The sequence below is a fragment of the Staurois parvus genome, unplaced genomic scaffold (assembly GCF_062004578.1).
Source record: "Staurois parvus isolate SC_StPar_1 unplaced genomic scaffold, SC_StPar_1.0 ptg001536l, whole genome shotgun sequence".
In the NCBI taxonomy this organism is placed as follows: Eukaryota; Metazoa; Chordata; class Amphibia; order Anura; family Ranidae; genus Staurois; species Staurois parvus.
In genome coordinates, this window is record NW_028319332.1 from 13,313 (window position 1) to 40,743 (window position 27,431).

Sequence of the window (27,431 nt, forward strand, 5' to 3'; positions counted from 1 at the left end):
GCACAAATGTGTTCGTTGTGTCGATCGGACACCTTTGTTGGGAAGTCGAGTATTCGCATCACTCGGGGACATGAGGCGAGTCATGCGATTTTCCATTATTTTCACATAAATTTAAAAAAAAAATTTGGAGAAAAAGTAAAACAATAAAATGTAAAATACACAAATAATAATAATAAAGATACAAAACCAATAAATGAAATAAATGGAACTTCCATTAAATAAAAATTAACCTTTTTTTTTTCTTTTGTTTAGGAACATTATTCTGAGTCCATCGCGCTCCTCCCTGGTGTCAGCACAAGAGTACAGCTGGGGGCCGGGCACAGCGTTGTCACCCTGAAGCAGGATGTCCTGGGCGGGATCACCAGGTACTGTCACATGACATGTTATCGCCTGTATGAGTCTGCATCTGGGGCCCCAAGACTTTCTAAACAAAGGGCCAGTTCACTGACCTTCAGACATTATGGGGGGCGGGGCTATGATCAGTGGGATTAGAAAATGGCCCCGCAACTATGGTTAGAGGGAGGAGGAATAGTGTCCCATCATTGGTGTCAGTGGGAGGAATAGTGCCCCATCATTGGTGTCAGTGGGAGGAATAGTGCCCCATCATTGGTGTCAGTGGGAGGAATAGTGCCCCATCATTGGTGTCAGTGGGGGGAATAGTGCCCCATCATTGGTGTCAGTGGGAGGAATAGTGTCCCATCATTGGTATCAGTGGGAGGAATAGTGTAGTGCCCCATCATTGGTGTCAGTGGGAGGAATAGTGCCCCATCATTGGTGTCACTGGGAGGAATAGTGTCCCATCATTGGTGTCAGTGGGAGGAATAGTGCCCCATCATTGGTGTCAGTGGGAGGAATAGTGCCCCATCATTGGTGTCAGTGGGAGGAATAGTGCTCCATCGTTGGTGTCAGTGGGAGGAATAGTGCCCCATCATTGGTGTCAGTGGGAGGAATAGTGCCCCATCATTGGTGTCAGTGGGAGGAATAGTGCCCCATCATTGGTGTCAGTGGGAGGAATAGTGCCCCATCATTGGTGTCAGTGGGAGGAATAGTTCCCCATCATTGGTGTCAGTGGAAGGAATAGTGCCCCATCATTGGTGTCAGTGGAAAGAATTGTGCCCCATCATTGGTGTCAGTGGGAGGAATAGTGCCCCATCATTGGTGTCAGTGGGAGGAATAGTGCCCCATCATTGGTGTCAGTGGGAGGAATAGTGCCCCATCATTGGTGTCAGTGGGAGGAATAGTGCCCCATCATTGGTGTCAGTGGGAGGAATAGTGCCCCATCATTGGTGTCAGTGGGAGGAATAGTGCCCCATCATTGGTGTCAGTGGAAAGAATTGTGCCCTATTGTTGGCATCTATTTGCCCCCCATGTTGTCATGTTACAATGTATTTATTGGGATTGGATGTGATAGACCAATACAAATGGCAGATTTTACCCCTTCATGACCAGGCCATTTTTCTGCTATTCTGCACTGCGCTACTATAACTGGCAACTGCGAGGTCATGCAACGGTGTACCCAAATGAAATGTATCTTTTTTTTTTCTCACACTAATAGAGCTTTCTTTTAGTGGATTTAATATTTATTTGTTTTTCATTTTATAATAATTTTTCATTTTATAACAAAATGTAAAAAAATGTAAAATCAATAAAAAAATATATATAAAAAAAATATATTTTAAAAACTTTATAACAAAAGATTATTTTTTACTTTCTGCTTTAAAACATATTCTATAAAATATTTAAAAAATCAAATTTCTTTTTTTACATTTTTGGCCAAAATGTATTCTGCTAATTTACTTCAGTAAAAAAAAAAAAAAAATCCCGATAAGTGTATATTGATTGGTTTTCGTGAGTCTACAAACTATGAGATACATACTGGAATTTTTTTTTCATACTACTAATGGCTGGCAAACAGCGACTTCTAATGAGACTGTTTTAGTGCGGCGGGCAATCTAACGCTGAGCAGTAACTGACACTGACAGCACCAGTGTCACTAATACAGTGATCAGTGCTTATGAAAGCAGGTAAAAGTAACAGCTCCCTCCCGCCCCCAATACTTCTGAGCCCAATCCTGATCCAGCGATGTCCACGAGAGCCTTGGTTCTCACACCTGATTGGCTGAGGCATTCAGGAATGGGCGGGACCAGGCTACGGCTCTGTGTGTAAATGGAGCACGCCTGCTCGGGTGCCCCCCATAGCCATCTGCTTGCTGTGGGGGCACCCAACAGGAGGGAGGGGCCAGGAGCGCCGGCAGGGGACCCGAGAAGAGGAGGATTTGGGCTGCTCTGTGCAGAACCATCACAGGACAGGTAAGTGGGCCATGCTTGTTACTGAAAACAAAAAACAAAAAACACAGAACGTTAGTATCATTTTTACATCTAGGAGCATTCAAAGGGATAACTGTGTGCCTAACACATGTAATATTTGCTGCTTTTACTAAGAGACGAGACCCCCCTCCCCTTCCCCCGCTTTGCAGGGAGAAGAAACAGCCAGATCTCTGCTCTGTGTATAGAGCGCTGTGTTTTTAGTAGTCAGTCACCAAGCCGATCAGCAGATCCCGACCATAAATCCTTGGCCAGGACCTGCTGATTGGTTTGCGCTGTGCTGAATGACATTACAGATTGGGTAGAGGGTGGGTGCACGCTGTGTGATGAGACACCTAGCTAACAGGAGGGAAGCCTCACTTTCTTCATGCGCTGCAAGTAATACGGAGTCATGTCAGAGATTACTTCAAAGATGGCAAATTGTTGGAGCCGCCCAGCTGGTGCCTCTGTGACTGAAGTCGGCGATTTATTTGCCGTGTTGCGAGGTTCAGTATCAAAGGTGATGGCGGCGTATACAGTTTCCGGGAAAATGTCGTCTGTTAAGCACAAGCCCCGCCCACATGGTCACCTGACCCAAAGAGACAAAAGGACATTGCACAGGATTGTGACCCGGAGTAAGAAAACAACCAAAGTGACTGCAGAGCTCAATCTCAGTCTTCCAAATCCCGTGTCCACAAACACTGTGCGGAGGGAACTCCATCAGCAGAACATTCCCGGGCGAGCTGTGATGGCCGAACCACTAGTGACCGACATTAATGCTCAGAAGAGGAGAGAGTGGGGCAACACCCATAAATGGTGGACGATCGATCGATGGAAGACTGTAGTATGGTCCGATGAATCGACCTTCACACTGTTCCCAACCACCGGACGCGTTTATGTGTGGCCAACATCGTCCCAATCTTACCACCAGGACTGTCTTGTGCCAACTGTAAAGCATGGTGGTGGCTCAATTATGGTTTGGGACGCCATATATTGGTATTCTGCAGCCCCATCATCACCTTGAAAGGTGGAGTCACTGCCAGTGACTATGTACAAATGTGGCCCAACATGTGCCCCCCCCCCCCCCCCCGGTGTAGACATGGTTTCCCAAAGACAGCGCCATTTACCAAGACGATAATACTCCGATGACACAGCTGGTGTCAGGTCGTGGTTTGATGATCATGCAGACAAAGTCTCGCACCTTCCCTGGGCGCCGGAGTCACCGGACCTCCATATCATAGAGCCACTATGGGCAATAATGGAGAACAAGGTTGGGGCTCATTTTCCACCTCCGGCATCTCGGCGAGATCTGGAACGATGTTTGCATGAAGAGCGACATCAGATTCCATTATCCACCATCCAAGACTTCTATTTGTCAATTCCCGGGAGAATTCCGGCTGCCAAAGGTGGTCCAACACCATATTAATTGTTCCTTTACCTGGTGTTTCCGGACTTTTTTCCAACCCCTTAAGTGCAGAGAGCCAATCACACGGGGAGAAAGAATAAATGTGCAAAAATGAAAAGGACCAACGCAGGCGCTATGTCTACGAGGAATTCACTCAAATGGATTGTAGAGCAACAAAACACAATATTATAACCATTTTTTTAGTTAAATACACGGCTCAAAAAAATGAGAGGAAGACTCTGAAAACCCATCAGATCCCAATGGGGAGGAATCTCCTGCTGGACGCCCCATCGATTGATGGAAATGATGGACCTACAGAGGACTGAATTCACAGACACCCCGAAAATCAAAGTGAAGAAATGATGCAGCAGGCGAGTCCATGTTGGTGAAATGTCATTGCAGCAACTCAGAATGGTCCTCAGTAGTCTGTGTGGCCCCCATGTGCTTGTATGCATGCCTGACAACATTGGGGGAGGGTCCTAATGAGACCACAGATGGTGTCCTGGGGAATGTCCTCCCAGATCTGGACCAGGGCGTCACTGAGCTCCTGGACAGTCTGAGGTGCAACCTGGTGGCGTTGGATGGACCGAAACATGACATCCCAGAGGGGTTCTATTGGGTTTAGGTCAGGTGAGTGTGGGGGCCATTCCATGGTATCAATTCCTTCATCCTCCAGGAACTGCCTGCATACTCTCCCCACATGAGGCCGGGCATTGTCTGCACCAGGAGGAACCCAGGACCCACTGCACCAGGAGGAACCCAGGACCCACTGCACCAGGAAGAACCCAGGACCCACCACACCAGGAGGAATCCAGGACCCCCTGCACCAGGAGGAACCCAGGACCCACTGCACCGGGAGGAACTCAGGACCCACTGCACCAGGAGCAACCCAGGACCCACTGCACCAGGAGGAACCTAAGACCCTCTGCACCGGGAGGAACCCAGGACCCACTGCACCAGGAGGAATCCAGGATCCCCTGCACCAGGAGGAACCCAGGACCCACTGCACCAGGAGGAACCCAGGACCCACCGCACCAGGAGGAACCCAGGACCCACTGCACCAGCGTAGGGTCTGACAATGGGTCCAAGGATTTCATCCCCATACCTAATGGCAGTCAGGGGGCCATTGTCTATCCTGTAGAGGTCTGTGTGTCCCTCCATGGAGATGCCTCCCCAGACCATCACTGACCCACTACCAGAACGGTCATGCTGAACCATGTTACTGGCAGCAGAACATTCTCCACGGCTTCTCCAGACCCTTTCACGTCTGTCACATGTGCTCAAGGGGAACCTGCTCTCATCTGTGGAAAGCACAGGGTGCCAGTGGTGGACCTGCCAATTCTGGGGTTCAATGGCAAATGCCAATCCAGCTCCATGGTGCCGGGCAGTGAGCACAGAGCCCACTAGAGGACATTGGGCCCTCAGGCCACCCTCATGAAGTCTGTTTCTGATTGGTCAGAGACATTCACACCAGTGGCCTGCTGGAGGTCATTCTGTAGGGCTCTGGCGGGGTTCATCCTGTTCCTCCTTGCACAAAGGAGCAGATACCGGTCCTGCTGATGGGTTAAGGACCTTCTATGGCCCTGTCCAGCCCTCCTAGAGGAACTGCCTGTCTCCTGGAATCTCCTCCATGCTCTCGTCTCCCGGAATCTCCTCTGTGCTCTTGTCTCCTGGAATCTTTTCTGTGCTCTCGTCTCCTGGAATCTCCTCCGTGCTCTTGTCTCCTGGAATCTCCTCCGTGCTCTGGTCTCCTGGAATCTCCTCCATGCTCTTGTCTCCTGGAATCTCCTCCATGCTCTTGAGACTGTGCTGGGAGACACAGCAAACCTTCTGGCAATGGCAGGTATTGATGTGCCATCCTGGAGGAGTTGGGCTGCCTGTGTAACCTCTGTAGGGTCCAGGTATGGCCTCATGCTACCAGTAGTGACACTGACCCGAGCCACATGTAAAACAAATGAAAAACAGTCAGAAAAGATGAGTAGGAAATAAATGTCAGTGGCCTCCACCTGTAAAACCATTCCTATTTTGGGAGTTGTCTCATTGTTGCCCATCTAGTGCAGCTGTTGTTCATTTCATGAACACCAAAGCAGCTGAAACTGATGAACAACCCCCTCTGCGACTTACCTGACCAGATCCTCTGCGACTTACCTGGCCAGATCCTCTGCGACTTACCTGACCAGATCCTCTGCGACTTACCTGACCAGATCCTCTGCGACTTACCTGACCAGATCCATATCCCAGGAGTGTCATTGACTTGATGTGACTCGGATTACATTTGATTTGAGCCGTGTATAATAGTTTGGGCAGGGGACAGGTACTCTTCATGGATACATTGGGGGCGTGTCCTACAGAAGGATTTGCTTCATCAGTTTTTTATTTCAGAGGTTTACAGCCAGTTTAGGTTACTTTACCTTTTTTTCAATATTTTGTTTCTTTATTGAACTTGGAAAGTATTGGGAGAACGGCGCGGTCCCCCGAGTCCCCCGAGTCCATAAACCCGTCAAGCCGGAGCGGTCGCAGCGAGGACGCAGAACGGTGCGCCTGGATTCGGCTGCTTTTCTTTTTTTCTCGCAATGCCTTTAAATGTTCTAATTGCATTTTTGGAGCGCTCATTTTTTCCGATGATTTTTGGCAGCTGCTGTGATTCCCTCGGCGCAGATTATCAACAAAACGCGGAATCCATCTCCACTTCCAGCTCGTGAACCGGTGTAATAGCGGCTCTGATGTCGGCGGATGAGGAATCGAAAATGTGTTTATGAAAAAAAAATGGTTCTGAGTTATAAAACCGCCGGTCCCTCTTCCCAACATTCACCGTCTGCCTGCAGATGAAGGGCGCTCCCAGCGGGCCCTCCTCCGGCGCTCAGTCCTCCTGGACACATTTCTTTTTTTGTTGCTGTCCCATATTTTGATCAGAGATAGAGATAAATGTATTCATTAACCCCTCACCCTCCAGAGGATTCCCCCCCCCCTCGCCCTCCAGAGGATCTCCCCCCCTCGCCCTGCAGAGGATCCCCCCGCTCCCACTCCAGAGGTCCCCCCCCTCGCACTCCAGAGGATCCCCCCTCCTCACCCTCCAGAGGTTTCCCCCCCCCTCGCACTCCAGAGGATCCCCCCTCCTCGCCCTCCATAGGATCCCCCCTGCTTGCCCTCCAGAGGATCCCCCCCTTGCCCTCCAGAGGATCCCCACCCCCCTTGCCCTCCAGAGCATACCCCCCCTTGCCCCTCCAGAGGATTCCCCCCCTCGCCTCCAGAGGATCCCCACCCCCCTCGCCTTCCAGAGAATACCCACCCCTCGCCCCTCCAGAGGATTTCCTCACCCTCCAGAGGATTTCCTCCCCCTCACCCTCCAGAGGATTCCCCCCCCCCTTGCCATCCAGAGGATTCCCCCTCACCCTCTAGAATATTCCCCCCCCCTTGCCCTCCAGAGGTTTTACCCCCTCCTTGCCCTCCAGAGGTTCCCCCCCTTGCCCTCCAGAGGATCCCCTCGCCCTCCAGAGGATTCCCTTCCTCGCCATCCAGAGGACTCCCCCCTCACCCTCCAGAGGATTCCCACCCCCCTTGGCCTCCAGAGGAATCCCCCCCTCGCCTTCCAGAGGTTTTACCCCCCCTTGCCCTCCAGAGGATTCCCCCCCCTTGCCCTCCAGAGGATCCCCCCCTCTTGCCCTCCAGAGGTTTCCCCCCCTTGCCCTCCAGAGGATCCCCCCTCGCCGTCCAGAGGATCCCCCCCCCCCTCGCCATCTAGAGGATTCCCCCCTCACCCTCCAGAGGATTCTCCCCCCCCCTTGCCCTCCAGAGGATTCCCCCCTCCTTGCCCTCCAGAGGAATCCCCTCCCCTCACCTTCCTGAGGTTTTACACCCCCTTGCTCTCCAGAGGATTCCCCCCTCACCTTCCACAGGATCCCCCCCTCGCCCTCCAGAGGATCCCCCCCTTTCCCTCCAGAGTCTCCCCCCCTCTTGCCCCCCAGAGGTTTCCCCCCCTTGCCCTCCAGAGGATTCCCCCCCCTCGCCATCCAGAGGATTCCCCCCTCCTTGCCCTCCAGAGGATTCTCCCCCCCTCACCTTCCTGAGGTTTTACACCCCCTTGCGCTCCAGAGGATTCCCCCCCTCACCTTCCACAGGATCCCCCCCCCTCGCCCTCCAGAGGATCCCCCCCTTGCCCTCCAGAGGATCCCCCCCTCTTGCCCTCCAGAGGATCCCCCCCTTGCCCCTCCAGAGGTTTCCCCCCCTTGCCCCTCCAGAGGATCCCCCCCCCTTCCTGACCAGGTCAGGTGGTATTGGATCTCCTGTGCATTTTTATTTTTTGGGCTATAAACAAAAGAATCAACAATTTTGAAGAAACCCAATAATTTAGATTTTTTGCAATGTTGACAGCTAGCGGGTGATCTTCCATATTCTTTTTTTTTTGTTTTGGTGGGGGGGGGGGGGGGGGCTCACAATAATTTATAGTCTACAATCTGTGTGCAAAACATTTTTTAAAACTCGTCCCGGTTGGCAATCGGTTAAATGTTTATTTCTGTAAATTGTAGGGAATTGTACCCCTGAAGAGGACAGTTTACGGGAAGACGGGGGGGGGGGGGGGGGGGGAGCGGGGGGGGGAGGGGGGGGGGAGATCTTTCCTCCAGAAGCAGAATTCTGCAGCTGACAGTTGACTTTCTGATTGTGAACGATATTAATAGCCGTTGTACACGCTTCTAATTTTAATTAGGAACACAGGCCCTCCGCTATTGGATTTCAAGTTTTCACTTGAAAACGACGCGCCTCGGGGCAGAAAACATTTGGCGCCCTAGATTCAGACGGAGCGCGGCGCATATTAATCTGCCATTTCTCTCTGCCTTTTTTTTTTGTTTCTTTTGTTTCCTAATTGCCTATCTGTTTTGGCCACATGTCTCCAATTCTTGTACACGGCAGCAGATGTGTCGCTGCATACTAAAAACATGGGCTGAGCGGAATCATCCACATCGAGGGGGGGGGCGGTAATCAGGTATTCTATTCCTGACAGCACAGATCTCATTGGGAGCCCCCCATACAGACAGTGTTGGCTGCACGCTGTCCTCCCCAGCAGAGGCTGTTAGTTCTGATTCAGTGCGTCAGATCTGCGCCGGATTCTCCCTCACTGCGAATATTTCTGTCAATCAAAAAAAAAGAATATTTTATTTTATTATTTTTTATTTTTTTCAGCATTACTAAAAAACAAAACAAACAAAATCATGTCATGCGGCTATACCCAGCTTTAACCCCTTCAATACCGGGCACTTCCACACAGGCCAGTTTTCAGCTTTCAGCGCTGTCGCACTTTGAATGACAATTGAGCGGTCATGCAACACTGCACCCATATTGAAAATTTGTATCTTTTTAGTGGGGGAAGGGAGGCAGCTAGAGCTTTCTTTTGGTGGTATTTAATCACCCCCGGGTAGTTTTATTTTTTGTTCAAAAAATGAAAAAAAAAAAAACTTTTTTCTGTTTTTTCTGCAATAAAATTTAGCAAATAAGTAAGTTTTCTTCTTCGCTGATAAGCACTGATGAGGCGGCACGGATGGGCACTGATGAGGCGGCACGGATGGGCACTGATGAGGCCGCACGGATGGACACTGATGAGGCCGCATGGATGGGCACTGATGAGGCCGCACGGATGGGCACTGATGAGGCCGCACGGATGGGCACTGATGAGGCCGCACGGATGGGCACTGATAAGGGGGCATGGATGGGCACTGATGAGGCCACACGGATGGGCACTGATGAGGCTGCACGGATCCATCCTGCCTTGTATCAGCGGTTCAGGCTGGTGGTGGTGGTGTCAAGGTGTGGGGGATCCATCCTGCCTTGTATCAATGGTTCAGGCTGGTGGTGGTGGTGGTGTCATGGTGTGGTGGATCCATCCTGCCTGGTATCAGCGGTTCAGGCTGGTGGTGGTGGTGTCATGGTGTGGTGGATCCATCCTGCCTTGTATCCATGGTTCAGGCTGGTGGTGGTGTCATGGTGTGGTGGATCCATCCTGCCTGGTATCAGCGGTTCAGGCTGGTGGTGGTGGTGTCAAGGTGTGGGGGATCCATCCTGCCTTGTATCAATGGTTCAGGCTGGTGGTGGTGGTGTCATGGTGTGGTGGATCCATCCTGCCTGGTATCAGCGGTTCAGGCTGGTGGTGGTGGTGTCATGGTGTGGTGGATCCGTCCTGCCTTGTATCAATGGTTCAGGCTGGTGATGGTGGTGTCATGGTGTGGGGGATCCATCCTGCCTTGTATCAAAGGTTCAGGCTATCGGTGGTGGTGTCATGGTGTGGTGGATCCATCCTGCCTTGTATGCACGGTTCAGGCTGGTGGTGGTGTCATGGTGTGGGGGATCCATCCTGCCTTGTATCCACGGTTCAGGTTGGTGGTGGTGGTGTCATGGTGTGGGGGATCCATCTTGCCTTGTATCCATGGTTCAGGCTGGTGATGGTGTCATGGTGTGGGGGAGATTTTCTTGACACTAGCAAGGTGGACCTAATAAAGTGACTGGTCAGTGTATATCTGGAGGTCTTGGTTGTATGCATGCAGCAACTCCTGGCTGTAAATTTGACAGCCAGGAATTGCTAGCAAGCTCAAGATGGAGAAGGCAGGAGGGTGGAAGGACTTGGGGTTCTACACACTCTATGTACTTTGATGAAAGGTCTTATGGGAGTTTCTCCATGTTTCTTACTATGGCATGTGTCCACAACTGGTGCTCACGGCCCCCTCCCCCAGGAGAGCGCAAATGGCATCCCAGTTGAGAAGTATTATCCTACCCTACACCACTCTATAGTTATATCTCGAGGTCATGGATGTAAACCAGGGGTGGGCTGACAACTCATGGGGCCCCCGGGCAATAGGGGATCATGGGGCCCCTGGGTCCTTGCCCGAACTCAAAAAAGCCTATGAAAAAGGTACCAGAGGCATCTCATGGGGCCCCTTACTGACCCTGGGCCCTCGGGCAGTGCCCGAGATTCCAAATGGTCAGTCCGCCCCTGGTGTAAGCTTTTAGCTAGCACTGGGCTTTGCAAATGAAGACCAACGTGATTGGAGATTTGTGGTACAAATTGAGAATTAGAAGGTGGGGCACATTTCTTTTCTTCCAATTGCTTGTTTTTGAACCAATTTGCCTATTTCCGATCACAAGTAAAGGGAGGACAGCTCAGGGTGAGTGATGGCATGAAAACCAGAGCCTACAAGAAGATGAAGTATTATCTTGAACAGTCCAGCCAACGGAGAATTTGATGTCCCGTATCTCTGGCACCTCTTCAGAAAAAGACGTTTCAAAGCAGATAGAGAGCCGTCAGATGAAGCCTTCCATTCCTGCTCTGCCGATATCAGCATGCGGACGGTGCGCCAACGATTAGCCTTCGTCTGGCCGTATCATGAACCACAAAAACACACAAAGAGCGAGCAGAACAATCAATCATTACTGAAGCATAACCAACCGAATGTTGAAAGTGACTTCAGCTCACAAACCAAATACTAGGCAGCAGGTGGCCATTGAAAGACCGCGCTCAAAGTGGCCGAGAATCCGAGAATACCTCTTTAGTTGTTGCCGGTGAAGCTTTTCTTTCCCGATGCCTCAACCTGGGTTTTGCTTCAATAAATTGAGGTTTTTTTTTACTTCTTTTTCTGAGGCTGGATGTCACGTAGGTCCTTATTGTCCTGTCTATGGAGGCGAGGATTGGTCTGCGACTGAATCTCCGGATCTGTGAACCGGCAGGCAGTTCCTGAGACCTTTCTTATCTCTTTGGCCTCATTCACACTGAACGTTTGCCCAGATCTCCTGAACCCCTTTCTCCTGACAGCATCAAAAACCTGCCTGAAGCCGCAGTCCCCCCCCCAAATGTCAGGACATTACAAATCCCCCCAAATGTCAGGACAGTACAAATCCCCCCAAATGTTAGGAGAGTACAAATCCCCCCAAATGTCAGGACAGTACAAATCCCCCCAAATGTCAGGAGAGTACAAATCCCCCCAAATGTCAGGACGGTACAAATCCCCCCAAATGTCAGGACGGTACAAATCCCCCAAATGTCAGGACGGTACAAATCCCCCCCAAATATCAGGACAGTACAAATCCCCCCAAATGTCAGGAGAGTACAAATCCCCCCAAATGTCAGGAGGGTACAAATCCCCCAAATGTCAGGACGGTACAAATCCCCCCAAATGTCAGGACGGTACAAATCCCCCCAAATGTCAGGACGGTACAAATCCCCCCAAATGTCAGGACAGTACAAATCCCCCCAAATGTCAGGATAGTACAAATCCCCCAAATGTCAGAACGGTACAAATCCCCCCCAAATGTCAGGAGAGTACAAATCCCCCAAATGTCAGGACGGTACAAATCCCCCCAAATGTCAGGACGGTACAAATCCCCCCAAATGTCAGGAAAGTACACATCTCCCCCAAATGTCAGGACGGTACAAATCCCCCCAAATGTCAGGACGGTACAAATCCCCCCAAATGTCAGGACGGTACAAATCCCCCCCAAATATCAGGACAGTACAAATCCCCCCAAATGTCAGGAGAGTACAAATCCCCCCAAATGTCAGGAGGGTACAAATCCCCCAAATGTCAGGACGGTACAAATCCCCCCAAATGTCAGGACGGTACAAATCCCCCCAAATGTCAGGACGGTACAAATCCCCCCAAATGTCAGGACAGTACAAATCCCCCCAAATGTCAGGATAGTACAAATCCCCCAAATGTCAGAACGGTACAAATCCCCCCCAAATGTCAGGAGAGTACAAATCCCCCAAATGTCAGGACGGTACAAATCCCCCCAAATGTCAGGACGGTACAAATCCCCCCAAATGTCAGGAAAGTACACATCTCCCCCAAATGTCAGGACGGTACAAATCCCCCCAAATGTCAGGACGGTACAAATCCCCCCAAATGTCAGGACGGTACAAATCCCCCCAAATGTCAGGATGGTACAAATCCCCCCAAATGTCAGGACGGTACAAATCCCCCCAAATGTCAGGACAGTACAAATCCCCCCAAATGTCAGGACATTACAAATCCCCCCCCCCCAAATGTCAGGACAGTACAGATCCCCCCAAATGTCAGGACAGTACAAATCCCCCCAAATGTCAGGACAGTACAAATCCCCCCAAATGTCAGGACAGTACAAATCCCCCCAAATGTCAGAACAGTACAAATCCCCCCCAAATGTCAGGACAGTACAGATCCCCCCAAATGTCAGGACAGTACAAATCCCCCCAAATGTCAGGACAGTACAAATCCCCCCAAATGTCAGGACAGTACAAATCCCCCCAAATGTCAGAACAGTACAAATCCCCCCCAAATGAACCCTTTTTGGAAAGCAGACAGTCCGAGGTATTTAGTAAGAGGTATGGCGAGTTTTTGTCATTTTTGTCACAATATTTTGGAAAATAAAGAAATTAAAAAAAAGTTATTATTTTTTTTAACATCCTGTCACCAGCGCAGCGTCATCATACAACTGGTGTGATCAGGGAATCTGATTGGTGACATTATGTACCAAAAAAATAATAACTTTTTTTTAATTTCTTTAAACATTTTTTTCTTTCTTTTTTACATATTGTAACCAGAGCAAAACAATGTTACCATGGTAACACGCTACTTCCAGGAGGTGATCAGGATTGTTTGCACACTGCGATTTCTTATAATAGTGAATTTCACAATCATTTATACTGAATGAAATTGATTCATTAAAGCAGAATTCTTGGCAAAAAAAAATAAATGGTACCATGCAGTGGAGCTGGGCCTGCACTGCATGGGCTCACTGCTTGTTTGTGTCTAGAGGTGATAAGATCAAAGATATACTTACCTATTCCACCTCCGAGCGCAAAACCGGTCCCGCTTCTGTCCCCCTGCATGCTAGCGGTCTTGTGAATGGACTGTTCCTGACGTCATCACGCATATAGACTGGCTCCGGGTGCGAGGATGGCAGGAACAGTCCACCGCTGGAAGTAGGGGGCCCTGTCTATACCATGTGATCACTGTGGCCAATTGCAGAGAACAACACAATAGTACACAATGGATGGCATGAATGAAAGCCATCCGTTGTGTACAATTGTCATGTGATCTGCTATGATTGGCCACAGCGATCACATGGTACCAGCAAAGGGCCGGTACAGCGAACTGTCATCAGCTGTGTCTAGTGGACACAGCAGGTGACAGATTGGTCACTGCAATCACATGGTACCAGCAGAGGGCTGGTAAAGTGACCTGTCATCAGCTGTGTCTGGTGGACACAGCGGGAGACAAATTGATCACAGCGATCACATGGTACCACCAGAGGGCCATGGTCTGGTGGGCACAGCAGGTGACAGATTGGTGACAGCGATCACATGGTACCAGCAGAGGCCCAGGGTCTGGTAGACACAGCGGGTGACAGATTGGTCACAGCGATCACATGGTACCAGCTGAGGTCCAGGGTCTGGTGGACACAGCGGGTGACAGATTAATCACAGCGATCACATGGTACTACCAGAGGGCTGGTACAGCGACCTGTCACGCTGTGTCTGGTGGACACAGCAGGTGACAGATTGGTGACAGCGATCACATGGTTTCAGCAGAGGGCCGGGGACTGGTGGACACAGCGGGAGACAGATTGGTCACAGCGATCACATGGTACCAGCAGAGGGCCAGGGTCTGGTGGGCACAGGGGGAGACAGATTGGTGACAGCGATCACATGGTACCAGCTGAGGTCCAGGGTCTGGTGGGCACAGGGGGTGACAGATTGGTGACAGCGATCACATGGTACCAGCTGAGGTCCAGGGTCTGGTGGGCACAGGGGATGACAGATTGTCCTGCAGTGTGGCCCGTGGGGCCCATGAGAGGCACATTCTGAAGGGCAGGTCATATGATGTCCATCCAGAATGAGAGAGCGCCCACCCAGCTGTCATTTGCCTATAGGCAACTTGTCTTCACCACGTCTGGACGCCTAAATGCGTTGAGTTGCTGCCATGTGATTGGCTGATTAGCAATTTGTGTTACAGAGCCATTGGACAGGTGGACCTCATAAAGTGGCCAGTGAGTGTTTAGTGCTTGACCACCTATGATAGGGGTAGGCGTGACACCCAGGTCTGTGACACCCCACAAGAGTAGCCATATTAAAGGGGGCCGCACTCCATATCCAGGATAACTAAATATCTCCTTTGGATGGCAAGTAGCCAATCCCTCCAAAAAGCAGGCAACCAGGAAGGAAGGCCGTCCACCCTACACAATGGTAGCCCCAACCATCCCCCCAGGCAGAGTCCCATCACCCCAGCATTGTGAATGAGGCCTCACTCTTCCCAACTCTATCCAAACCAAAATGAAAATGCATGCTGGGCCTCAGAAGGCTTCTGGTAAAGACATAAATCCAGTCCTGGGTGGGGTCCCATACCTCCGGTCCTGGGTGGTGGCCCGTACCTCCGGTCCTGGGTGGTGGCCCGTACCTCCGGTCCTGGGTGGTGGCCCGTACCTCCGGTCCTGGGTGGTGGCCCGTACCTCCGGTCCTGGGTAGTGGCCCGTACCTCCGGTCCTGGGTGGTGGCCCGTACCTCCGGTCCTGGGTGGTGTCCCGTACCTCCGGTCCTGGGTGGTGGCTTGTACCTCCGGTTCTGGGTGGTGTCCCGTACCTTCGGTCCTGGGTGGTGGCCCGTACCTCCGGTCCTGGGTGGTGTCCCGTACCTTCGGTCCTGGGTGGTGTCCCGTACCTTCGGTCCTGGGTGGTGGCCCGTACCTCCGGTTCTGGGTGGTGTCCCGTACCTTCGGTCCTGGGTGGTGGCCCGTACCTCCGGTCCTGGGTGGTGGCCCGTACCTCCGGTCCTGGATGGTGGTCCGTACCTCCGGTCCTTCGTGGTGGCCCGTACTTCCGGTCCTGGGTGGTGGCCCGTACCTCCGGTCCTGGGTGGTGGCCCGTACCTCCGGTCCTGGGTGGTGTCCCATAGCTCCGGTCCTGGGTGGTGGCCCGTACCTCCGGTCCTGGGTGGTGGCCCGTACCTCCGGTCCTGGGTGGTGGCCCGTACCTCCGGTCCTGGGTGGTGGCCCGTACCTCCGGTCCTGGGTGGTGTCCCGTACCTCCGGTCCTGGGTGGTGGCCCGTACCTCCGGTCCTGGGTGGTGGCCCGTACCTCCGGTCCTGGGTGGTGGCCCGTACCTCCGGTCCTGGGTGGTGTCCCGTACCTCCGGTCCTGGGTGGTGTCCCGTACCTCCGGTCCTGGGTGGTGTCCCGTACCTCCGGTCCTGGGTGGTGGCCCGTACCTCCGGTTCTGGGTGGTGTCCCGTACCTCCGGTCCTGGGTGGTGGCCCGTACCTCCGGTCCTGGGTGGTGTCCCGTACCTCCGGTCCTGGGTGGTGGCCCGTACCTCCAGGATGTCTTCCCCCCATCGCCCGGACATAACGGCGCTGCAACACGGAATATCTGTGCCTGGGAGGGGAACAGCTGCCCGCGGAGCCCCGGCATTGCTGGAGAACATACAGCACAAAGGAGTTTTCATTAGAATGGAAAATGTGAATCTCCGACAAGCTGTTTCCCAGCTCTGGGTCTCCGCGGTCCTTGGCGGCGAGGGACGGTTCAGCCATTTCTATGGACTACATATGAGGCGGTACTCGGCCTGCAGCGACTCTCCTCTTAGGATCGCAGTTCATGAATCCCAACCACCGTCAGCTGAAAGGCCTAAAACAACAATAAAGAAGGCGATACTGAACATACTACATACACTGCACACACTACATACACCGCACACACTACATACACTGCACACACTACATACACCGCGCACACTACATACACTGCACACACTACATACACTGCACACACTACATACACTGCACACACTACATACACTGCACACACTACATACACTAAACATACTACATACACTAAACATACTACATACACTGCGCACACTACATACACTGCACACACTACATACACTGCACACACTACATACACTAAACATACTACATACACTAAACATACTACATACACTGCGCACACTACATACACTGCACACACTACATACACTGCACAAACTCTATATACACTGCACACACTAAATACACTAAACATACTACATACACTGCACACACTACATACACTGCGCACACTACATACACTGCGCACACTACATACACTGCGCACACTACATACACTGCACACACTACATACACTGCACACACTACATACACTAAACATACTACATACACTAAACATACTACATACACTGCGCACACTACATACACTGCGCACACTACATACACTGCACACACTACATACACTGCACACACTACATACACTGCACACACTACATACACTAAACATACTACATACACTAAACATACTACATACACTGCGCACACTACATACACTGCACACACTACATACACTGCACACACTACATACACTGCACACACTACATACACTAAACATACTACATACACTGCGCACACTACATACACTGCACACACTACATACACTGCGCACACTACATACACTGCGCACACTACATACACTGCACACACTACATACACTGCACACACTACATACACTGCACACACTACATACACTAAACATACTACATACACTGCGCACACTACATACACTGCACACACTACATACACTGCGCACACTACATACACTGCGCACACTACATACACCGCACACACTACATACACCGCGCACACTACATACACTGCGCACACTACATACACTGCACACACTACATACACTGCGCACACTACATACACTGCACACACTACATACACTGCACACACTACATACACTGCACACACTACATACACTAAACATACTACATACACTGCGAACACTACATACACTGCACACACTACATACACTGCACACACTACATACACTGCACACACTACATACACCGCACACACTACATACACTGCGCACACTACATACACTGCACACACTACATACACCGCACACACTACATACACCGCACACACTACATACACTGAACATACTACATACACTAAACACACTACATACACTGCGCACACTACATACACTGAACATACTACATACACTGCACACACTACATACACTTAACATACTACATACACTGCGCACACTACATACACTGAACATACTACATACATTGCGCACACTACATACACTGAACATACTACATACACTGCGCACACTACATACACTAAACATACTACATACACTGTGCACACTACATACACTAAACATACTACATACACTGCGCACACTACATACACTAAACATACTACATACACCGCACACACTACATACACAGCACACACTACATACACCGCACATACTACATACACCGCGCACACACTAGATACACTGCGCACACGGTACATACACTGCGCACACTACACACACTGCGCACACAGTACACACACTGCGCACACTACATACACCGCGCACACGGTACATACACTGCGCACACTACATACACTGTGCACACGGTACATACACTGCGCACACTACACACACTGCGCACACTACATACACTGCGCACACGGTACATACACTGCGCACACTACATACACTGCGCACACACTACACACACTGCGCACACTACATACACCGCGCACACGGTACATACCCTGCGCACACTACATACACTGCGCACACTACACACACTGCGCACACTACATACACCGCGCACACACTACATACACTGCGCACACGGTACATACACTGCGCACACTACATACACTGAGCAGTCAGTTTGCACAAGCAAAGTAGGTCTCTGTGCTTCTCTATGTACTGCAGGCAGATCATGGCTGGTGGGAGGGGCCAGCGGGTTGCTGTACATATTTTCCTGAAAACATGACAGCACCCTGCATCAGTGCTCCTCTCAAGACCCCTCATCATCGATGCAAGGAGTGGGAGGAGTTATGCAAATATCAAAATGTGTTCGTTAGTCCGGAGGAGTGGATGCTCCCACAGGTCAGGTGCAATGCTTTGTTCAATTGCAGTGCATGATGACGTCACAAGGGGTGGGGTGACCCCAATCCCTTGTGACATCATCAGGGGTGGACTGACAACTCATGGGGCCCTGGGCAATAGGGGATCATGGGGCCCCTGTGTCCTTGCCCAAATTCAAAAAAGCCTATAAAAAAGGTACCAGGGGAGCCTCATGGGGCCCCCTACTGACTGCCACATTTGGAAATAGCCGCTCTTCTTGCTGCAGTGCTGTTCCTGATCCATTTCACATGTGTGTTTGTCTGTGATCACCATGTGGCAGCACTACCAAGCAGTGAGGGGTATCTGACCGGATCTGACCTACATAAGGATCTTTGATGTCCTGAGGTTTCCTATTCTAAATGCACATTGTGATTGCGTATCTGGTGAGTGCGCAATCTTTACATATTTTATCACCTCCCCCACGGATCCAGCCATTGGATTTTTGAAGATCATCTGGGATCTTTTTTGCACTCACACTACAGACTGTATTTGGTTTTAGTGTCCAACACCAATCAGTCACCAATTAGTGACGTTTCTATTTGCACCTTGTCACCGATTTATGTGATTTTCTATTATTTTGCATTTTATATGAGGATGTTTGAACATAATATGTTTATAGGATTTCGCGGATCATTTTAGCGCTGCACCCGGCTGTATTCTAATCATTACATATCAGGTCAGCTTTTCCGTGAAACACGAAGAATTGCAGCCCAGGCATGTCCACGGCCTACTGCAGCTTAAGGGAGGGGAGGAAGGAGGGGGGAGGGGAGCGGTGTGCCCAAATCCCTTTCCCCTCCTGACCGTAATTCTAAACGAGGCCTGAAAACTGAACCCGTGCCAAGACTGCGGACAGGAACGTGTTTACATGTAACCACCAATCAATGAACTTCAAAACCAGCCCTGACTGACCTCTGTAGCTGTGAGCATTGCGGGGAAATTCATCCTTAAAAGTTTACAATGAAGGCATTGATATCATTGAAATTGTTTCCTCACTTTCTGTCTGGGGGAGGGGTCACACATATGGCCGTAGGGAGCCCACTCTCCTGGTTGTGGGGGTGTGGGGCTTCAGTGTTGTGGATAAGGGGGTACCACCAGTCCTCCTGTATGGGGCCCAAGCCAGCAGGTGGGGCCCAGGCAATTGGGTGAATCGGATGTCGGCAGGGAGGGTGATTGGCACGGTGGTGAGGAGACTACTGGAACCGATCCCCTGTATGGCTCTCTCTGCAGCAGCTGAAAGCCGCCTTCTTCTCCTCTCTCTCCCGCTGGCTCTCAGCTGCTGCAGGGAGAGCCATACAGGGGATCGGTTCCAGTAATTGCCCCTCCCCCCGCTGCACCCATAATTGGCTTCTTCTCCTCTCCCTCTCACTGGCTTTCAGCTGCTGCAGGGAGAGCCATACAGGGGATCGGTTCCAGTAATTGCCCCTCCCCCCACTGCACCCATAATTGGCTTCTTCTCCTCTCCTTCTCACTGGCTTTCAGCTGCTGCAGGGAGAACCATACAGGGGATTGGTTCCAGTAATTGCCCCTCCCCCCGCTGCACCCATAATTGGCTTCTTCTCCTCTCCCTCTCACTGGCTTTCAGCTGCTGCAGGGAGAACCATACAGGGGATTGGTTCCAGTAATTGCCCCTCCCCCCGCTGCACCCATAATTGGCTTCTTCTCCTCTCCCTCTCACTGGCTTTCAGCTGCTGCAGGGAGAACCATACAGGGGATCGGTTCCAGTACTTGTCCCCCCACTACACCCATCACCCTCCCTGCTCAGCATACATGCCCCCGTGTGCCCCCCACCCCCTCAGTACTGCCGGCTTCCCTCTTCTCCATCCCACCGACAGCTGCGAGCCACAATAGGATCCTTCAGGATGGAGAGCGGGGGAAGGGTCCTCTACATATGTCACATCTACCAGCCCCCTCCTTTCCCGAATGAACACAGTGAGTGATCGGTACCAGGTGCTGACTGACCATTCAGACACTCAGGCACTGCCAGAGGGCCCGTGGTAAGTAGGGGGCCCTATGAGATGCCCCTGGAACCTTTCATAGGCTTTTTTGGGAGTGTTTTGAGTTTGGGCAAGGACACAGGGGCCCCATGATCCCCTATTGTCCAGGGGCCCCATGAGTTGTCAGTCCGCCCCTGATCGGTACCAATCATTCACTCTGTTCATTCATAACTGAAGCATAGAAAACTGTTTGTTATTTTTTTGGGGGGGGGGGGCGGGGACTGTCAGGATGGCTGTATGGGGGCCCCGCGGAGATCAGAAGGAAATTTGTCTTTTCTAATAAATTAAGATTTGCAAAAATTTCGCTTCCCACCATCTGATTGGATTCTGGTGAAATCTCGTTTTCAGGCAACCCAATTTTCGGTCTTTATTTGCGCGTTCTCCCCCCGGGGGCTCGGATTATATCCGCTCTCATGTAAGTGATCTTTATTTCACAAATACACAAATAAGAAAAGCAAAAAGAAAACAAAAACCCCCCAAAACCCCCATCGTTGCGAGGAAAAAGCGACGTTTTTTGTTTGGGCGCACATGAATAAATGGCGCGGTCTCCCGGGAAGGCGCATTATGTGGAATAACGTTTAAATTGCTCCAATCTGATCAAGTCTGGAAGAATCAGCAGATTTCTCCGCTCCCCTCATTTGTCAGGAGGCCGTTGTCTGTCTGCTGCGCGCCCCGCGGCGGGTTACAGCGCAATAAATCTGCGGCTCCTCAAAATGATAAGGACGGCGAGAAATGTGACCGTTCCTTCGTGTCACCCCCCCCCACCCCCCCCGAAGAAAAGGAAACCAAACGTTTAGCTGAGGACAGCTGCGGAGATCCCAACATTTCGCCTCCGGCGCTCAAGTCAGACGGAGAAACGATTTTAGCGGAGAATCTTCTGCTCCCGCGGTCGGGGCGATCGCCATTTACTCCTCTTACTGGAGAAGATTCCATCCGAACGGACAGCGGGGCAGTGGGGGGGGGGAGGGGGGTCAGCATTTCACTGCTGGGGTCCCAAATTCAGCCAGGGCTCCAGCTCACTGTTTTACCTTTTTGTATCATATATATATATGGGCAGCACAGTGGGTAAGTGGTTAGCACTTCCACCTGGCAGTACTCGGGTTGTTGGTTCGAATCCCAACCACGGCACCACCTGCATGGAGTTTGCATGTTCTCCCTGTGCCTGCGTGGGTTTCCTCAGGGTACTCTGGTTTCCTCCCACACTCCAAAGACATGCAGGGAGGTGAATTGGCTCCTGTCTAAATTGTCCCTAGTATGTGTATGTATGAATGTGAGTTAGGGACCTTAGATTGTACGCCCCTCGGGGGCGGGGCCTGATGGGAATGTACAATATATATGTAAAGCACTGTGTAAATTATATAAGTACCTGAAATATATATATTTATTTATTATCATATTTTTAGAACCAAAACCCTTAATCTGGGGTCTTTTTTTACGTTTTTTTTTTTAATTGTTTAAAATGTGCATTTTAGGCTGTAAGATTACCTACTCGCCGCCCGTAGGACGTCATCTGACATCCTGGACTTTGAGTTTATACAGTGCAGCTACAGGCATCATCCCAGTATCTGTCTGTTCAGCCGCAGTGTAAAAGCCAACCTAGCGGCTAACTAGCAGTTGGATTTCTTTTTACAGGCGGAAGGAGGAGACATCCCTCCCCCCCTACAGCCACCTATTGGCATCTCTATGGCTCTCCTGAGCGATGAAGATGTCCGGGATCCGAGATGGCAGTTCTGCTGGATTTTCATAGAGACAGCCATAGACCAGATGGTCCCTGGCCATCTCTATGTTCCTGGGAGGTCTGAGCCGACGTCATGATGTCACTTCCAGTTATGGCAGATGCACACTGAACTGACAGCATGGCGTCACTTGCGGTTCTGGCAGATGCACACAGTACTGACTATATGATGTTACTTCCATTCTGGCAGATGCACACTGAACCGACGTCATGATGTCACTTGCGGTTCTGGCAGATGCACACTGAACCGACGTCATGATGTCACTTGCGGTTCTGGCAGATGCACACTGAACCGACGTCATGATGTCACTTGCGGTTCTGGCAGATGCACACTGAACCGACGTCATGATGTCACTTGCGGTTCTGGCAGATGCACACTGAACCGACGTCATAATGTAACTTGCAGTTCAAATAAGGAATATTGTCAGGAATGGACTCGCCAATGGTGGTGGGACTCACCTGCCTTGTGGGCTGCAGTACCAAGGCTGGCCAGCGGGTGCTCTCAGCAGCCAGAGTCTCACTCCTGCAATCAGGCCTTTAAGCAGGACCAGGCCTGTGATCAATGCCTTGGTGTATGTTTCCCATGAGCCCCTATTGCCCAGGGGCCCCGTGAGTTGTCAGTCCGCCCCTGGACAGACGTGAAAGGGTCTGGAGAAGCCGTGGAGAACGTTCTGCTGCCTGTAACATGGTTCAGTATGACCGTTGTGGTGGTGGGTCAGTGGTGGTCTGGGGAGGCATCTCCATGGAGGGACACACAGACCTCTACAGGCCAGACAATGGCCCCCTGACTGCCATTAGGTATCGGGATGAAATCCTTGGACCCATTGTCAGACCCTATGCTAGTGCAGTGGGTCCTGGGTTCCTCCTGGTGCGGTGGGTCCTGGGTTTCTCCTGGTGCGGTGGGTCCTGGGTTCCTCCTGGTGCGGTGGGTCCTGAGTTCCTCCTGGTGCGGTGGTTCCTGAGTTCCTCCTGGTGCGGTGGTTCCTGAGTTCCTCCTGGTGCGGTGGTTCCTGGGTTTCTCCTGGTGCGGTGGGTCCTGGGTTCCTCCTGGTGCGGTGGGTCCTGGGTTTCTCCTGGTGCGGTGGGTCCTGGGTTCCTCCTGGTGCAGGGGGTCCTGAGTTCCTCCTGGTGCGGTGGTTCCTGAGTTCCTCCTGGTGCGGTGGTTCCTGAGTTCCTCCTGGTGCGGTGGGTCCTGGGTTCCTCCTGGTGCGGTGGGTCCTGAGTTCCTCCTGGTGCGGTGGGTCCTGAGTTCCTCCTGGTGCGGTGGTTCCTGAGTTCCTCCTGGTGCGGTGGGTCCTGGGTTCCTCCTGGTGCGGTGGGTCCTGGGTTCCTCCTGGTGCGGTGGGTCCTGGGTTCCTCCTGGTGCGGTGGGTCCTGAGTTCCTCCTGGTGCGGTGGGTCCTGGGTTCCTCCTAGTGCAGGGGATCCTGGGTTCCTCCTGGTGCAGGGGATCCTGGGTTCCTCCTGGTGCAGGGGGTCCTGGGTTTCTCCTGGTGCAGTGGGTCCTGGGTTCCTCCTAGTGCAGTGGGTCCTGGGTTCCTCCTGGTGCAGGGGATCCTGGGTTCCTCCTGGTGCAGGGGATCCTGGGTTCCTCCTGGTGCAGTGGGTCCTGGGTTCCTCCTGGTGCAGGGGATCCTGGGTTCCTCCTGGTGCAGGGGATCCTGGGTTCCTCCTGGTGCAGGGGATCCTGGGTTCCTCCTGGTGCAGGGGGTCCTGGGTTTCTCCTAGTGCAGTGGGTCCTGGGTTCCTCCTGGTGCAGGGGATCCTGGGTTCCTCCTGGTGCAGTGGGTCCTGAGTTCCTCCTGGTGCAGGGGGTCCTGAGTTCCTCCTGGTGCAGGGGGTCCTGAGTTCCTCCTGGTGCGGTGGGTCCTGAGTTCCTCCTGGTGCGGTGGGTCCTGGGTTCCTCCTGGTGCGGTGGGTCCTGGGTTCCTCCTGGTGCACAATGCCCGGCCTCATGTGGGGGGGGGGGGGGGGAGAGTATGCAGGCAGTTCCTGGAGGATGAAGGAACTGATACCATTGAATGGCCCCCACGCTCTCCTGACCTAAATCCAATAGAACCCCTCTGGGATGTCATGTTTCGGTCCATCCGACGCCGCCAGGTTGTACCTCAGACTGTCCAGGAGCTCAGTGATGGTCCAGATCTGGGAGGAAATCCCCCAGGACACCATCCGTGGTCTCATTAGGACCCTCCCCCAACATTGTCAGGCATGCATACAACCACGTGGGGGCCACACAGACTACTGAGGACCATTCTGAGTTGCTGCAATGACATTTCACCAACATGGACTCGCCTGATGCATCATTTCTTCACTTTGATTTTCGGGGTGTCTATGAATTCAGTCCTCTGTAGGTCGATCATTTCCATCCAATGATGGGGCGTCCTTACGTTCCTCACCCATCCCCCGTCCATGTCAGTATAGAGATCCAGCAGGAGATTCCCCCCCATTGGGATCTGATGGGTTCTCAGAGTCTTCCTCCCATTTTTTTGAGCCGTGTATTTTACATTTTGTGTTGTTGTTTTTTTGGCATTAAAGTTCAAAAAAGTGTTTCTTCTTTTAAAAAATTGTTTTGAAAAACCGCTGCGCAAATACCGCGTGCTAATAAAACGATTGCAACACCCACCGATTTATTCTCCAGGGCCTCTGTTGTAAAACATATCAATTGTTTGGGGGTTCTTCGACATTTTGTGATTGTTACATCAGGAAAGAAGGCGTGTCGGGAAAGGGCGGGGTCTGGGAGTGGGTAAGGGATCGTCTCCTCGTCATTGGAACCCTTCTGAAAAGTGATCCACATTGAGACATTTGACAGGCAGCTGGTGGGTGATCTGTCACCCTTCATGGGCCATGCGAACCGCTGAAAGCCTGCAGAACCATGCTGCAATTTCATTCATTGGGTCTCTTTGATACGGGAGGACGAGGGGGTGGTAAAAACAGGAGGCTGAGCCGCAGTCTTACTGCTTGCCAAATGCAACCTGGGGTATAATTTTGACTTGCGGCTCGGTGGTCCGTAAAACTGCGGCTCAGCTGTCTGTTTTTGCCGCTCGCTCGCGTCAGCAAGGCATGAAAATGAGTACAGGCCACCAATCTGGGGTCAGCCATGACTGACGGCTCTTAAAAAAAAGTTTTTTTTAATTGATTTTAGTAAAATGTTATATTTTAAAAATTTTATCTGCAGGGAGTCCATACATGTCGGCGCCACACTGGAAGCAGCAAATGGGTTAACCTCCCCTCCCCCCACCCGCCGCATTGGCCCCGGTGTGCGTCTTTGTACCAGAAATAGGAGGCTGGAAGCCTATATAGGACAGCGGGTGATGGGAATATTTCCGGAAGGTTCCGCAGGAGACTAAAAGCCAAAATTCACAACTCATTTATGTAAAAGCTGAACTCCAGGCGGACAGAGAAGACGCAGCTTAATGCCGCTCTGTCTTCATTGATACATTTTATATATTTCCTTTTTCACTTTAATGATTTGACACTTGAAAATGAATTGGAATCTTCCTCTAGTCCTGGGACAGCAGAGCTCAGACTGGCAGAGAGATGAGCCCAGTCTGCTGCTTCTCCTTACACTGTCCAGTCACTGGCTGGGGGAAGGAAGAGAACTGTCAGTGTTACTGAAGTCTATCCAAACCTATATATATACATACACTCTATATTGGCCAAAGTATTTTCCCCCACCCCTTCCATATCATGTGATTTGGATGTTCCAATCCCCTCCATATCATGTGATTCAGGTGTTCCCATCCCCTCCATATCATGTTATTCAGGTGTTCCAATCCCCTCCATATCATGTGATTCAGGTGTTCCCATCCCCTCCATATCATGTGATTCAGGTGTTCCCATCCCCTCCATATCATGTGATTCAGGTGTTCCAATCCCCTCCATATCATGTTATTCAGGTGTTCCAAACCCTTCCATATCATGTGATTCAGGTGTTCCAATCCCCTCCATATCATGTGATTCAGGTGTTCCAATCCCGTCCATATCATGTGATTCAGGTGTTCCAATCCCCTCCATATCATGTGATTCAGGTGTTCCAATCCCCTCCATATCATGTTATTCAGGTGTTCCAAACCCTTCCATATCATCTGATTCAGGTGTTCCAATCCCCTCCCAATCATGTGATTCAGGTGTTCCAATCCCCTCCATATCATGTGATTCAAGTGTTCCAATCCCCTCCATATCATGTTATTCAGGTGTTCCAATCCCCTCCATATCATGTGATTCAGGTGTTCCAAACCCTTCCATATCATGTGATTCAGGTGTTCCAATCCCCTCCATATCATGTGATTCAGGTGTTCCAATCCCCTCCCAATCATGTGATTCTGGTGTTCCAATTCCTTCCATATCATGTGATTCAGGTGTTCCAATCCCCATCCCAATCATGTGATTCAGGTGTTCCAATACCCTCCATATCATGTGATTCAGGTGTTCCAATCCCCTCCATATCATGTGATTCAGGTGTTCCAATCCCCTCCATATCATGTGATTCAGGTGCTCCAATCCCCTCCATGGACACAGGTGTACACAATCAAGCCCCTAGGCATACAGACGGCTTCTACAAACATTGGTGAAAGAATGGGTCGCTCTCAGGAGCTCAGTGACTCCAAGCGTGGTCCCGTGATAGGTGGCCACCTGGGCAATAAGTCCATCCGTGACATTTCCTGGCTACTAAATATTCCACGCTCAACTGTTAGTGGGATTATAACAAAGTGGAAGCCACTGGGAACAACAGCCACTCATCCACCAAGTGGTAGGCCACGTCACATGACAGGGCGGGGTCAGCGCATGCTGAAGCGCACAGTGCGCAGAAGTTCCAACTGTCTGCAGAGTCAATAGCTAAAGACCTCCAAACTTGGTGTGGCCTTCAGATGAGCCCAACAACAGTGCGTAGAGATCTTCATGGAATGGGTTTCCATGGCCGAGCAGCTGCATCCAAGCCTTCCATCACCAAGTGCAATGCAAAGCGTCGGATGCCGTGGTGTAAAGCACGCCGCCACTGGACTCTAGAGCAGAGGAGATGTGTTCTCTGGAATGACCAATCACACTTCTCTGTCTGGCA

The 27,431-nt window shown here is 51.3% G+C and overlaps 1 long non-coding RNA gene across 1 annotated transcript in view; it reads left to right on the top strand.

The window, feature by feature from the left end:
- The first annotated feature begins 250 nt into the window (after positions 1-250).
- LOC149435333 (uncharacterized) overlaps positions 251-27,431 on the top strand; it is a 188,793-nt gene continuing 161,612 nt past the window's right edge. Inside the window, exon 1 of the long non-coding RNA XR_016308511.1 lies at positions 251-365. This is a non-coding gene — a long non-coding RNA (uncharacterized LOC149435333). The remainder of the gene's footprint in view (positions 366-27,431) is intronic.